General features: G+C 45.4%; 1 protein-coding gene across 1 annotated transcript in view; it reads right to left on the bottom strand.

Annotated features, from left to right (window-relative positions):
- LOC138301701 (bifunctional heparan sulfate N-deacetylase/N-sulfotransferase 3) overlaps positions 1-14,924 on the bottom strand; it is a 546,324-nt gene that overhangs the window by 149,507 nt on the left and 381,893 nt on the right. The gene's annotated exons all lie outside the window — the stretch shown is intronic.

Raw genomic sequence — 14,924 nt, forward strand, 5'->3', positions numbered from 1 at the left:
GGTCCACTGAAGCTGTTACACCAGACAGAATAAGCGGCCCGACACCATTCGTTCACAACATTTTCTTTAACAACATAACAGAGAATGTGGTTCAACCGCAGAATTGCAAAGACCTTGGGGCATATTTATACTCTGTTTGCACCGAATTAGTGTCATTTTTTTTTACTCTAATTCGGTGCAAAACTAACTCCATATTTATACTTTGGTGCTAGACCCCTCTAGCACCAAATTTATGGAGTTAAAGTCATTTTTTGAAAGTGGAGACCAACTTTGCCTTAATGAGATGCAAGGTAGGTGTTCCCGTGCAAAAAATGACTCTATGGCCTTAACGCCATATTTAGGGGCATATTTATACTCTGCGGCATATTTATACTCTGTTTGCACCAAATTAGTGTCATTTTTTTTAACTCTAATTCGGTGCAAAACTAACTCCATATTTATACTTTGGTGCTAGACCCATCTAGCACCAAGGCCCTGATTTAAACTTTTTTTGCACTGCATTAACGTCATTTTATGACGCAAAAGTGGCGCAAACTTACAAAATATTGGCCCTTATTTATACTTTTTGCTGCAAAACTGCACTAACTCAGTTTTGCACCAAAAAGTTTAGCACCGGCTTGCACCATTTCTGTGCACCACCCGGGCACCATATTTATGGAATGGTGCAAGCCGGTGCAAAGGGAAGGCTAGAGTTTAAAAAAAATGACTTTAGTCGGGTGGAGCTCGCAGTATAGAAGAAGAGGGTTTAGCACCAGAAAATGGTTTTAGGCAGGTTAGAGTAAAAAAAATGACTCTAACCAGATTAGCATAATTTTATGGTGCTAAACCTACCATGCCACATGACTCCTGCCTTAGAAAAGGCAGGAGTCATGCCCACCACCCTAGTGGCCAGCACAGAGGACCGGGGTCCCCTGGGCATGGCCATTGCACCCTGTGCCATGTATAGGGACCCATTTCAGGGCCCCCTATGGCACTTTCAAAAATAAAATGCACTTACCTGTACTTACCTGGGATGGGGTCCCCCATCCAACGCAGTCCCTCTAGTGTGGGTGGGGGTGCCCCTAGGGCCTAGGTAGGGCACCTCAGGGCTCATTCCATGGTGTTCCACCATGGAAATAGGGCCACAGGTCCCCTAAGGCCTGCCCAGACCCAGGTCTTAAAAAATGGGGCAAAGCAAGCTTTGCCCCATTTTTTGACCCCTCCTCCCTCCCTTGCACCATTTTTACATGGGAGTATAAATATGGGCCCGTATTTATACTCCGTTTGCGCCGAATTTGCGTCGTTTTTTTCGACGCAAATTCGACGCTAAACTAACGCCAACTAACGCCATATTTATACTATGGCGTTAGAGGCGTCTAGCGCCAAAGTTCCCGGAATGTGCGTCATTTTTTAGCGTGAACCCCTTCCTTGCGTTAATGATATGCAAGGGAGGCGTTCCCGTCTTAAAAAATGACTCCCAGGCCTTTACGTGGTATTTATACTCCCGGGCAAAAGAGACGCCCGGGAGTGGGCGTGGCTAAAAACGGCGCATTTGCGCCGCTTTTTAACACCTGGGTCAGGCATGGCGTTAAGGGACAAGTGGGCTAAAAATGAGCCCAGAGTGCCCTCCCCTGCCCCCAGGGACCCCCCCTGCCACCCTTGCCCACCCCAGGAGGACACCCAAGGCTGGAGGGACCCACCCCAGGGACATTCAGGTAAGTTCAGGTAAGTATTTTTTTTTTTTTTTTAATAATTTTTTTTGGCATAGGGGGGCCTGATTTGTGCCCCCCTACATGCCACTATGCCCAATGACCATGCCCAGGGGACAGAAGTCCCCTGGGCATGGCCATTGGGCAAGGGGGCATGACTCCTATCTTTACAATGATAGGAGTCATGTTGATGGGGGATGGGCGTCGTTAAAAAATGGCGCAAGTCGGGTTAAGACGATTTTTTTGCCTCAACCTGACTTGCCCCATTTTAAGACGCCCTAACGTCATTTTTGCCTAACGCCGGCGCTGCCTGGTCTAAGTGGTTTTTTTCCACGCACACCAGGCAGCGCCGGTCTGCTTGCGCCGGCTAACGCCATTCCATAAATACGGCGCCCGCATGGCGCGTCAGAATGGCGTTAGACGGCGCAAAATTTTTTGACGCTAAACTGCGTTAGCGCAGTTTAGCGTCAAAAAGTATAAATATGGGCCATGGTGTTAAGGCCATAGAGTCATGTTTTTGCACGGGAACGCCTACCTTGCATCTCATTAAGGCAAGGTAGGTTTCCACTTCCAAAAAATGACTTTAACTCCATAAATATGGTGCTAGACGGGTCTAGCACCAAAGTATAAATATGGAGTTAGTTTTGCACTGAATTAGAATTTTAAAAAATGAGGCTAATTCAGTGCAAACAGAGTATAAATATGCCCCTTAGCGTCAAAAAATGATGCTAATCTGGTCAGAATAATTTATTTTGACTCAAAACTGCCTAACGTCATTTTTTTTTAAGCTAGCCTACCCTTTGCACCGGCTTGCACCATTCCATAAATATGGTGCCCAGCTGGTGCTAAAATATGGTGCAAGCCGGTGCAAAACTTTTTGGGGCAAAACTGCCTTAGTGCAGTTTTGCACCAAAAAGTATAAATAAGGCCCCTTGTTTTTCAACAACTCTCTGCTATCCCGAGTTTATTGTTTCTAAATGCTCCTTTTGTTTTGACACTTCCACTGTTTCTAATTGTCATCGTGCACGTCCCTGGCTGGCACTCCTCTTGGGACAGCTACCAGTGAGACAATGGGAACGTTTCCAATCCAATACGAAGAACAGAAGGTGACGTTCTGATCTTCAACTTGGCTTCCTTATCCCGCATGAGGTGTGTGAGAATACAGGGCCATATTTATACTTTTTGACGCAAAACTGCGCTAACGCAGTTTTGAGCCAAAAAAATTAGCGCCGGCTAACGCCATTCTGAAGCACCATGCGGGCGCCGTATTTATTCAATGACGTTAGCCGGCGTTAGCCGCCGGCGCTGTCTGGTGTGCGTTGAAAAAAACGACGTACACCAGGCAGCGCCGGGGTAGGGGGAAAATGGCGTATGGGCGTCCACAAATGGTGCAAGTCAGGCTGAGGCAAATAAATCGCCACAACCCGATTTGCGCCATTTTTTACGACGCCCATCCCCCATTGAAATGACTCCTGTCTTAGCAAAGACAGGAGTCATGCCCCCTTGCCCAATGGCCATGCCCAGGGGACTTCTGTCCCCTGGGCATGGTCATTGGGCATAGTGGCATGTAGGGGGGCACAAATCAGGCCCCCCTATGCCACAAAAAAAAAAAAAATAATACTTACCTGGACTTACCTTAATGTCCCTGGGGTGGGTCCCTCCATCCTTGGGTGTCCTCCTGGGGTGGGCAAGGGTGGCAGGGGGTGTCCCTGGGGGCAGGGGAGGGCACCTCTGTGCTCATTCTGAGCCCACAGGTCCCTTAACGCCTGCCCTGACCCAGGCGCTAAAATCCGGTGCTAATGCGGGTTTTTTAGACCCGCCCACTCCCGGGCGTCATTTTTGCCCGGGACTATAAATACGACGCATATGCATCGGAGTCATTTTTTAAGACGGGAACGCCTACCTTGCATATCATTAACACAAGGAAGGTGTTCACGCAAAAAAATTACGCTAACTCCATGAACTTTGGCGCTAGACGCGTCTAACGCCAAAGTATAAATATGGAGTTAGTTTTGCGTCGAATTTGCGTCGAAAAAAACTACGCAAATTCGGCGCAAACGGAGTATAAATATGCCCCACAGTATGTTCACATAACGTTTAGACATCTAAAATGCAACCGTATTTATACTTTTTTAGCGCTGCGTTTGCGTAATTTTTTGACGCAAAAGCAGCGCAAACTTGCAAAATTCAATTGTATTTTGTAAGTTAACGCCGCTTTTGCGTCAAAAAGCGGCGCAGATGCGGCGCTAAAAAAGTATAAATACGGGCCAAAGTATTTAATAAATAAAACGGGAAACAGCCTTTACAGCGCGGGCTGAGCCACGAGTGCCATTTCCCAGCAAGTGGAACAACACTTTCCTGAACCACGCATATGCATGGCTGAGGCAGAGAAAGGTCTAGCTGGGCAGATGGGCGGATCAGGAGCAGGACCAGGAAGGATCAGGAGATGTAAGTGGGGCAGGGGCTGGGCTGGGGGGGGGAGGTCGTTTGGGGGGCGGGCAGTTTTAGGGCTAAGGGTAGGGTGAAGGTGTAGTTTTTTTGACTGGGGCAGAGTTTAGGGCTCAGAACGGGGGAATTGGTGTAGTTTTAGGGGCAGGGGATGGGTTTTAGGGCTCCGGGCAGGGGGTAAGGGGCAGTTTTAAAGGGTAGTATCAGTTTTAGGGCTCAGGGTGGGGGTTGGAGTTGGGGTAGTTTTCAGCAGGGGACAGGGTTTTAGGCCTCGGGGATTGGGGAGGGGAAGGGTTAGTTTCAAGGGTAGGACAGGGTCTGCTTTAGGGCTCAGGGTGGGGGGGCCCAGGAAGTTTTAAAGGCAGGACGGGGTCAGATTTCAGGATAAGGGCGGGGGCGTTGGTGTAGTGCTAAGGGCAGGAGCTGGGTTAGAGGGCTCTGGTCAGGGAGTAAGGGGCAGTTTTTAGGACTCAGGGTGGGTGGGCTGGGGTCAGGGTAGTTTTTAGCAGGGGGGGTTTTAGGCCACAGTGCTGGGGTAAAGGTTAGTTTTAAGGGAAGAGCAGGGTTGTTTTAGGGCTCAGGCAGGGGGTTGGGTAGTTTAAGGCAGGGCGGGTCAGTTTTAGGGCTCAGAGTGGGGGGTTGGGGTAGTTTCAAGGGCAGGGGCCAGGTTTTAGGGCTTAGGGCGGAGGGAGAATGGTCAGTTTTAAAGGGTGGAGGTCACTGAGGCCTCAGAGCGGGGGGTACTGGGTTCAGGGATATTTTTAGCATGGGGCAGGGTTTTAAGCCTCAGGGCGAAGGGAACAGGTAGTTTTAAGGGCAGGTGGGGTCGTTTTAGGGCTGAGGGTGGGGGAACGGCAGTTTTAAGGGCTGGGGTGGGGTGGATTGCAGGGCTTGGGTATAGGGTGTTAGGGCACGCGGTGGGGGAATTTACCATGCATAATCCTATTCCAGTCATGCTTTTACGATGAAATTCATTGTAAAGGCATGCATGGTAAAGACGGGTTCGTGGTTCAGACCTTGCTGTTTAGGCATGCGTGGTTCAGGCATGCATGGTTGTAACATACCACCTATTTATAACAACGAGAAAAAAGTGAAAAGAATACTAGAAATACAACTTAATGTTTGCTTTATCAAGAGGGAATTGTTTTCTGAGGATGATCAGACATTGACCTTTCATCAGCATGTTTCTAGATAAATATGTAGATTAAAGTGACAATGTGACATCATTGTTGGTACTCAGCACCACAGTTAAAACATGCCATTTTGATTGAGTAAATAAAATGTCATGGCTGCATTGTTTTAAAAAATAAAGTTTTGGTGTTGATAGGGCTGAGCCCTGTTAGTGTCTTTTATTAAAACATACTCACCTCCCTTAACCCAATGGGGATATTTTCAAATCATTATGCAATACAAATGGGGGCTTGGTGAGGGGGTGTGGGCAACTTTGGAGCCCTACCCCCTGGGCGTCTCAGGCCAGTGGTGTGTGCCGGTGACCACAGTGGGGATAGCTGGCCACCAGGATAGGGTAGGTGGAGTCTGTGTTTCAAAGGAGCGGGCAGTTAGATTTGGCCCCTCCTTTTTGATCTAGTTGGGGAGCAACCTGGTCTTGTAACAGAGCTTTTTGGCAGCTAAGATAGGACTTAAGATTTTTAGGATTTGTTGTTGGCAGGTAGTAGTGCAGGTATAGTAGTGTTTTGTCATGGTGGCTAGTTCTCAGAGTAAGGCTGTCATTAACGCACAGCTGGTATTAGAGGAAGCACGGAGAGCAAATTTAATCAGTCTTTTTGTGCTTGATCAGGCATGGATGCCCCCAAAGGCACTAAGCGGGCGGGTTGGAGGCTGCCATTTTGACATGCTCGCCCACAAACCTAAAAGTAAAGTGAGGAGAGGATGGAGTAGCGGTGGTAGACATGGAGGGACAAGGTGGGAAGGTGCTATCCATGCACCACATGGTGGTGCACCATAGGAAGGGAGGGGCGGGGAGGAGAATGAGACAGGCATGCCCCTCAACTTGACAGTTTCATGTGAACAGGCCCACTCGGAAAACATTGAGGAGGTACTGGAAGGAGAGAACCTGACATGCCTGCTGGTGTAGAGTTAGCGTTTACGTGGCAGACAGGCCATTGGTTGTAGGTTAGTGAAGAGGGGGATGAGTGCGTAAGGCCGGTGGGGTAATCATGAGGAACAGGACCTGGCGTGGAGGGTTATCTCTCAGAGAAGGAGTTATGGGTAGAAGCAGAATCAGCTGGGAGAGTTTGGTGTGGCTCAATTACCCCACAGCAAAGACAGTACTCAGGTCTGTAATGGCACTGGACCACCTTCAAGGAGTGAAGATCAGGCTGGGTATGCCTCTTTGTAGTTAATATGAATGATGGATGGGGAGGATGAATTTGGTGATGGGGTGTGGAGGATGGAAAGTTTCTGGGTATGAGTGCAGGTGTCATGATTGATGAGTGGTGTATTCCTGAGGAGACTTTGCCGGATTATGATAAGGAGGATTTGGGGAAGGAAAGATAAAAATAGTAAAAACATGGAGTGGTTGAATGCTCATAGTTGTTTCTGTCATAACTATATAATTGCTTATAAGGGAAGTGGAGTTAGGTTTCAATGAGTTCGTGTTTCAGGAAGCCGAAAAGGTCAGTGATAATGGTGCCTCAGGAGTGTCAACTGGTACCAGGATGGTAAACTTTGGTGCAGGCACAGATCTTAAAATCATGAATGGAGTTGCAAGTGGTGAAAAAATGTAGAAAGTTAACAGTTAAATCAATTGGTATTGGCTGCAAAAGGGAGAGAGATGGTCAGTAGCCTGTCTTTTGAAGGGTAGGTATGCTCAAGGATCAAATACGGGAACTGAGGATAGAGCAAAGGCAGGGCTGAAAGAGAATGAGAAATGAGATAGAGGAGGGTGGTGATGGTGGTGATGACAAAGAGGACAGGGCCAAGGATAAAAGAGGTCCTAAGAAGGAGAGCAAAGAAGTGAACGTCCTAAGAAGGAGAGCAGAGAGGTGAAGGTCAAAAAAGTTGCCACAGATGGGCATTATAAAACCTTTGGGGTGTATTTAATGGTGTTGACCAAAGAACATACATGGAAATACAAACATATTGAGGTTTTTAAAGTATTGGGTACATCGGTCTGGGAAAAGGAAGATTCAAATGAGGAGGAATTTTAATTTGTCTTGAAGATCTAGAGTTCAGTAATTATAGAGGAGAGTTTTTGGTGTTTCTCATTTACCCCAGTGTTAACTGCCAAAAATATCTAGAATGCTGTGTAGTGCTATTTAGATATATTGATGTAGTGAATATAGTGCAGCTTACCTTTGATGGGGGTAGGCCAGTGTTAGTAATGATGAGGAGTTGCCGGCTCCTTTGGCAGAGGATACAGAGGGCATGTGGGGGCAGTTGGATAATGAGTTGTTTCTGTAAATAATGGTACCTTCAAGGCCAGGTGCTAAGAGGTATATGTCCAGTGAGTGGCCTTTAGTCTACCCGGAGAGGAGTGGGGAGTGCGGGAGCTGGGCTTACAACAAGGGGGTTTTAACCAGGTATACTGCTGATTAAGGCACAAATGTTCTAAATGCTGTGTGAAACATACAGTCATGTAGTGCTGCCCACAACCAGATGGAGCTCCTGGAAGTCAAGGGGGAAATACCACAGTCAAAATTACGGGGCAAAAGGGCAAGATTTGCAGAACAATTTGAGGAAAGTTTCCCACATCAGTTAAAGTAGACTATTTGAGACATTAGATGGGGGTAGTTTGGGAGACAGAGGAAATGTTTTTTTTGCAAGATTTTGAATTTGTTTTTCGGGTGGCCTACTAAGACCCCAGAACACGGAGGTGGGTGGAGGATTTGAAATTGGTGGTTGACCATGAGGAGTTAATATAGAGTAACCTCAAGGAGATTAGTGAAGAACATTTGACTGAGCCCTTTGAGGGCTGGCCTTTGGACTAGCTGATAATTTCTCCTATTTGGATGGTTCCCAAAAAGGAGCAAGACACATTCTGCCTGATTCAACATTTGTTGTGGCCAGAAGGGCATTCCATAAATAATTTTAGAACTGAGGCATTGAGCAGGGTGAAATATGCAACAGATGAGGATGCTATTGACCTGGTTAACAACTTGGGGCCAAGTGCGCTCATGTGGAAGTACAATATTAAAATGGCCTTTCACATGTTACTAGTGCGTTCAGTGGATTTTGAGTTTCTCAACATTCAGTTTGGAAGCTATTATTTTGTGGAAAAGGCCTTGTCTATAGGTTGCTCGATTTAGTGCTCCATTTTTGAGGTGAGTAGATTTCTGCAAAGTTTTGTTTAATTGGGCCTTCAGCTCTGATTGCATTTAACACTACTTGGATGACTTTTTATTGTGAGGCAGCCTTTGTCCATGGAATGTCAGGATTTGCTACAAAAGTTTCAAGAGCTGATGTTGGATTTGGGCTACCTTTGGCCCCAAAGAAGACACCGGGCCATGGTGTTATTTTGACATATTAGTAGTGGTGGAAATGGGTAGGAGATAATGGAATGCTGGGGTTAAAAAAGGAAGTCACTGCGCGGATTTGTAGGCCATTGACACTACAGGCATTAAAAAAGTAATTTTGGTAACTCATAATATATGTAGAGGCTGTTGGGATGCTGCTACTTTTAACTGCTAATGGCTTGGTTATTCTCTGGAGCCTTTTAGGTGGTGGACCTGCTGGGACCCAAGAAGACTGAAGGCTTGAGGATGGAAAATGTAGTTGAAAGGGAGCACTTCCAGTAGGTGAGACTGTTGCAATACAAAATGGTAGAGAAGACAGGGTAGGTTGGTAAATAATTTAGGGATGTACCCAGATGGTAAAGCGTGTCCTTTAAATTGGTGAAGGACATGCAAGAATGATGAGTTTTTGGGTGAGGTGGGTGTTTTCAGGCACAAGGGTGGGTTGCTGGTGTCAGTATAGCAATAGTTGGGGTTGCTGAATACACTTTCCTGCAGCGGAATATAGTACCCTTTCCTTTTGACCAGGGTTGGTCATAAAGGCAGAAATGAGAGATTGCACAAAGGAAGAGATTAGGGGGGTATGGAGGTTGAAATCTGATTGATATGTTAGGCCCATGAGGTCCTTGGAATAATGTGGCCATGTTCTAGTTGTTGCTGCTGATGTTCATCTTAAAGGTTGTGCTGTGGGTCCTAACCAAGACCATACTGAGATTTGAATTTGTAAAGTGGGCAGTGCAGTAGGCATAGTCAAGGAGATTTGGTAAACAGCTGGGCTTCAGTAACTGTAGATTTCAAGTTAAATGGTTCAGGAAAGATGTATATTATTGTACAGCTGTTATGCTAAACCATTTAGGAGAGAATGACCTGGTCAAGATGAAAGGTCTGGCACTGCTAACGTGAATTAAGGAGGATCTATTACAGTTGAAGAGCTTGTGGATGGGCACTGCCATGTTGAGGACTGAGTATTTGCCCAGAAGTGAGTGGAAAGAAGTGTGGAAACCAGGGGAAATTGACATCTAGTGTATCAAAAGGGCAATAGGGCGATACAAAAAATTGTGAAGAAGAAGGTGTTTTTCAAAGTAGAACACTTGCATATTAAGTTTGAAGTTCAGCAGTTTTTTAGGGACTATATGGATCACTTATCAATAACTGGTATGGAGTTGAACTTGCTGCAGTTAAGGATGGCTCTAGTTTTGTTCTTGGGAGTGAAGTTTTAGTTCTGTAGTAAGTTCTACTTGTATTTTGGGTGTGGGGGCAGCTACAGGGTTTTTCTGATGGGGTTTCAGAGAGAAATTTGCAGGACTCTTACAAATCTTGGTTATGTGAAGCATTATTATGGCCAGCTTAGGGAGAGAGGTGAGGTATTGCAAAGTCAAGAGTAGGTTGGCAGTGTTAGACTGGGCGTTGTCATCTTATGGATGGATGGAACCTGTGAGTGATGTGAGAGTTTCATTGTACAGAGACATGCTTAAGGTCTTTTTAGGGGTGTGACTTAGGTTACTGAAATGTTTAGTGAGGCAGGGATCATTAGTCACTATTGGCAAAGTGCCACTGTAAGGTTACCTAAGTTATGCACCTGTCTCATTAAAGCAGCCTTTTTCACACAATATGGTGTCCAATTGTTTCTGGCTGTTCCATTATGTCCATGGGGATCTGAGGAGTATAGACAACTTTTGATCCTATCCTCTCTGGGTGTTTTGGGGGGTGATGTAGTTAAATGACCACAGAAAAGCATCAGGTCCGGGTAGGCGAGTCTGGGCTTCAAAGGAGTAGACAGATAAATTAGGCCTCTCTTTTTTGACTGGGGTGCTAGTGTTCTCACTCAGAGGGGACCTGGCCTGGCAGTTTCCCATTGGAGCAGGACCAGGAGTTTCTGTCGGAGGTGACATGATATCCAAAAAATGATGGATTTGATTACAGCCTAGATTATTAGCATTGGCTAGATTAATTCAATAGATCCACCTATCAATGTTTTGATTTCTTCAGTGTGACACCAGAACTGTGAAACAGACATGGGTCCTGAGCTTTCTGTGCCACAGGGTTGAAGATGCACCCTACTGATGAAGCCCAAAAAGTCTGAAATGTGTGGTGTTGATTGGGTTCCCACTCAGAGCGTACCTGGTTTGGCAGATGGGCTGGAGTATTTCTACTAGAGCAGGATTACAAGGTTGATTTCCTCATGGTTGGCTCCTCTCTGAGGTGACATGATGGTAAAAAAATGATGGACTGGTATGCGTCAAGAGTAATTATCAGTATTCGAAATGGTGTCTTTAGTTGGCAGTCAGGCTACTCCCTGTCCAAGCAAGGACCCTCACTCTGGTCAGGGCAAAGGAGAAACACAACTGGTTAACTCCCACTCACCCACTTGGTAGCTTGGCACAAGTAGAAAGGCATAACCCAGAAACAATGTGTAAAGTATGTGTACCCACACACACACAGTAATACAGTGAAAACACTACAAAATGGACACCATATCAGTTTAGAAAAATAGTTAATATTTATGTAAATCAAACAAGAACAAAAGGACAAGTATCCAACATACACAAGTCAAAATATGAACTTTCAAAAGAATAAGAGTCTTACTCCATAGGAAACAATGGAAATGTTGATTTTATAGAAAGTACCTGGTTAGCATCAAAAATAAAGCCTCACGGGCGAGCATGTTTTGGAAAAGTCAGCGATGCATTGATTCGTTCCTCGCAAGTGAGGCTGTGTATCGTTTCTTCTCCGGTTGGGTAGACTATGTGTTTTTTTTCTCCCTTACAAGAGAGCGATGCGTTGATTTCCGGACGGGGTAGCTCAGATCAGTGGCAATTCACGATGACTTTGACACCTAGGGATGATGCGTGAGAAATCCGGTTGCACCGTCTAAGAAAACCGCTCTGCGCTGGGTTTGCGTCATTCTCAGCAGCTGCAAGCGGGTGTTGTGTTGTTTCTCCAGTCGCAATGCTTCGATCTCACAGCCGTGATGCAGATGGAGCATTGATTCTTGCTACAAAGTGGGTGACATGTCGTTTATCAGATGCGTTGCACATGGTGCATTGAAAATGTCCCCACATGGCAATCTGTGCGTGGATTTCGGCTCTTGTTCTGTCAACTTCACCTTTCAAGGGTCCAGTGACTGGATAGGGCACCACTTTGCAGGGCAGTAGTCTTAGCAGAGAGCCCATGTGCTGGCAGAGGAAGTCTTTGATGGCCCTGAGACTTCATAACAGGAGGCAAGCTCAGTTCAAGCCCTTGGAGACTCTTCTTCAAGCAGGAATGCACAACAGAATCCAGTCTTTGTCCCCTTTCACAAGCAGAAGCAGCAACTGAAGGATAGCCGAACAAAGCACATCCACAGGCAGGGGCAGCACTTCTTCTCAGCTCTTCCCCTTGGCAGAGGTTCCTTGGTTCTAGAATTGATCTTGAAGAAATCTAAAGTATGGGGTTTTGTGCCCTCTATTTATACACCTTTCTGTCTTTGAAGTTGGTAACCGTCAAAGAGAAGTCTCTCTTGTTTACAGGATCATGCCTTGTCCAGGCCAGGCCCCATACACACACCAGGGGGTTGGTGACTACATTGTGAGAGGGCAGGCACAGCCCATTCAGGTGTAAGTGACCAGTCCTACCTCCACTCTAGCACAGATGGCAGCACAGATGGCACATCAGAATATGGAGGCTACACCCCAGCTCCCTTTGTGTCTCCATCTAGAGGAGAGGTGCAAACAGCCAAACTGTCAAACTGACACAGACAGGGAGGCCACAAACAGGTAGAGTCACAGAATGCTTTAAGCAAAAAGAAATGCCTACTTTCTAAAAGTGGAACTTTCAAACTAACAGTCTAAAAACAAACTTCACTAAAAGATGTATTTTTAAATTGTGAGTTCAGAGACCCTAAACACCATATTTTATCAGCTCCCAAAGGGAAACTGCACTTTAATAATATTTAAAGGCAGCCCCCATGTTAACTAATGAGATAGATAGGCCTTGCAACAGGGAAAACTGGATTTAGCAGTATTTCACTGTCAAGACATGTAACACACATCAGCACATGTCCCACCTTTTACGTACACTGCACCCTGTCCATGGGTCCACCTGAGGCCTACCTTAGGGATGCCTTACATGTATAAAAAGTGAAGGTTTAGGCCTGGGAAGTGGGTAGACTTGCCAGGTCAAATTGGCAGTTTAAAACTGCACACACAGACACTGCAGTGGCAGGTCTGAGCCATGTTTACAGGGCTACTAATGTGGGTTGCACAACCAGTGCTGCAGGCCCACTAGTAGCTTTTGATTTACAGGCCTTGGGCACCTCGGGTGTACCTTACTAGGGACGTACTAGTAAATCCAAAATGCCAATCATGGGTACGTCAATTACACATACATTTTAAATAGGAGCGCTTGCACTTTAGCACTGGTTAGCAGTGGTAAAGTGCCCAGAGTATCAAAAACAGCACAAGAAGTCCAGCACACAACAGAAGCAGAGGCAGAGGCAAAAAGGTAGGGGAGACCATGCCAAGGATGCCAAGTATAACACATGTGATATGTTTTTTTAAATTAAGAGTATTTTGCCCTCCTCTCCACTTCTCCACCTCCTCGTTTTATAATCAAGCCTCTTCCAATTAATTAAGTATATTCAGTTTCAGAGTGATATTATTTCCAATCGTGTGTACCATTTCCATCTTTTTGCTATATTTTCTGATTCTCTCCATATATTATTGCTTTATTTATTTGTATTTAATTTAGGAGTTTTATAAAGTGCTTACATGCCAGTAAACGGCTACTTCAGAGTACTATCGTGGTGGAGAGGTAAGAGAAGAATAGAGGGACTGAAGAAGGATAACTGTAGAAGCAAGATGATCACAAGAATAGAAAGATTAAACAAGGGAATAACATAAACGAACAAGGTTGGTCTATGAACCAAGATGAACTGAAGGAGTGAGGGATAATATGGTTTAGTTTAAGCAGCCTCAGTAAATGCGGTTCCTGGCACTTGTATCCAAGCTTTTAGGTGACTGAGCAGGATCTGCTGGTCATCAGTGTTGTAATCAACCAAAATATCTAAAAGTGCTAATGCTGCTGTTTGATTTGCATCCAGGGATGCGAAGATTGGTTGCCAGATTTTTTTTTGCATTGATTATGTGCCACTTCCTGATCTGAACCCTGATTGTTGATTGTGCAGTTTCTGACTGGTCTTGAAATTATTTAGGGATTTCTTTTTCAACTATCTTACTGATGAATGGGAATTTAGAGACTGGTCTGAAGATGGTTAGTTTGGATGGATCTGATGTACGTTTCTTTAGTACAGGCAGGGCCGGCTTTTGGGCAGTGTGAGCAGTGCAATTTAAAAGTGTTGTGTAGCCATTTTAGCTATAGCTCCATGCACGTTATTTTAACACACTAGGCCAAGCTGCTGTGCACCTTAACCTAGATGTATTTTGTTCAGCTTTATTTTATTATTGTTACAATAGCCACTTTTACAGTCTTGTTTTATTTTCTGTTTATCTAATTGTTTTTGCCTAGGCCAGCATTCTGTTCTCGAACAAGACATTCTTGCTCACTCTGTGCTTCTTCCAAGGCTACAGCACAGTACATTGCCGGTGAAAGTGGTAGAGGTTTAGTCTCAAACATTCTTAGAAAATACACATCCTTACGTAGGGATATCTTCTTAGAACATCAGCTGTGTTGTTATAAAAACACTTCCTTGTTCCTTACACGTTAGAGGGAGATTCCAGCCAGAGAACCATGATTGTATGCTGATTGCCGAATGCTTCACTACAGATGCTAACGCACACCGCAGGCACTGCTAGTTAGCCGGAGCAAAACCTGAATTGGAGCGACAGGTGTCACCCGCAGTGGGTTAGACTTAGTTTCCCACACCACTGGTGATTCTGCTGCTCAAAATCCAGTAGATTCATTGGAATAATGAGAGCCTACGCGACAAAAGCACCTGCTGAAAAGTTCCTTGTGCGATTAGCCTTCAAGAAACAATTAAAATTAAAATGTCAAGATACCTCTTGTGATTAATGTTCCTGCTAGAGATAGAGATGGGAGTTTTGCCTAGTGGCAGCTTTGAATCAACATAAAGGAGCATAAAGGGTTAGTATGCCTGCTGCAAAAAACAGAACTATGGGGCATATTTAAGAAAAGTAGTACTGCACGCAATGCAGTGCCACTTTTCTTGCATCCCCTTAGCGCCCCCCTAACGACACCATGTGTGCGTCATATTTAAAATACGTGCACCACGGCGGTAGTTAGGGGACTAGCATCAGAATTCTTTTACGCTAGTCTGGCGCTTTGCAGGATTAGCAGCAATTTTGACGCTAATCTTGCA

This window comes from Pleurodeles waltl, chromosome 1_2 (genome assembly GCF_031143425.1).
Source record: "Pleurodeles waltl isolate 20211129_DDA chromosome 1_2, aPleWal1.hap1.20221129, whole genome shotgun sequence".
NCBI lineage: Eukaryota > Metazoa > Chordata > Amphibia > Caudata > Salamandridae > Pleurodeles > Pleurodeles waltl.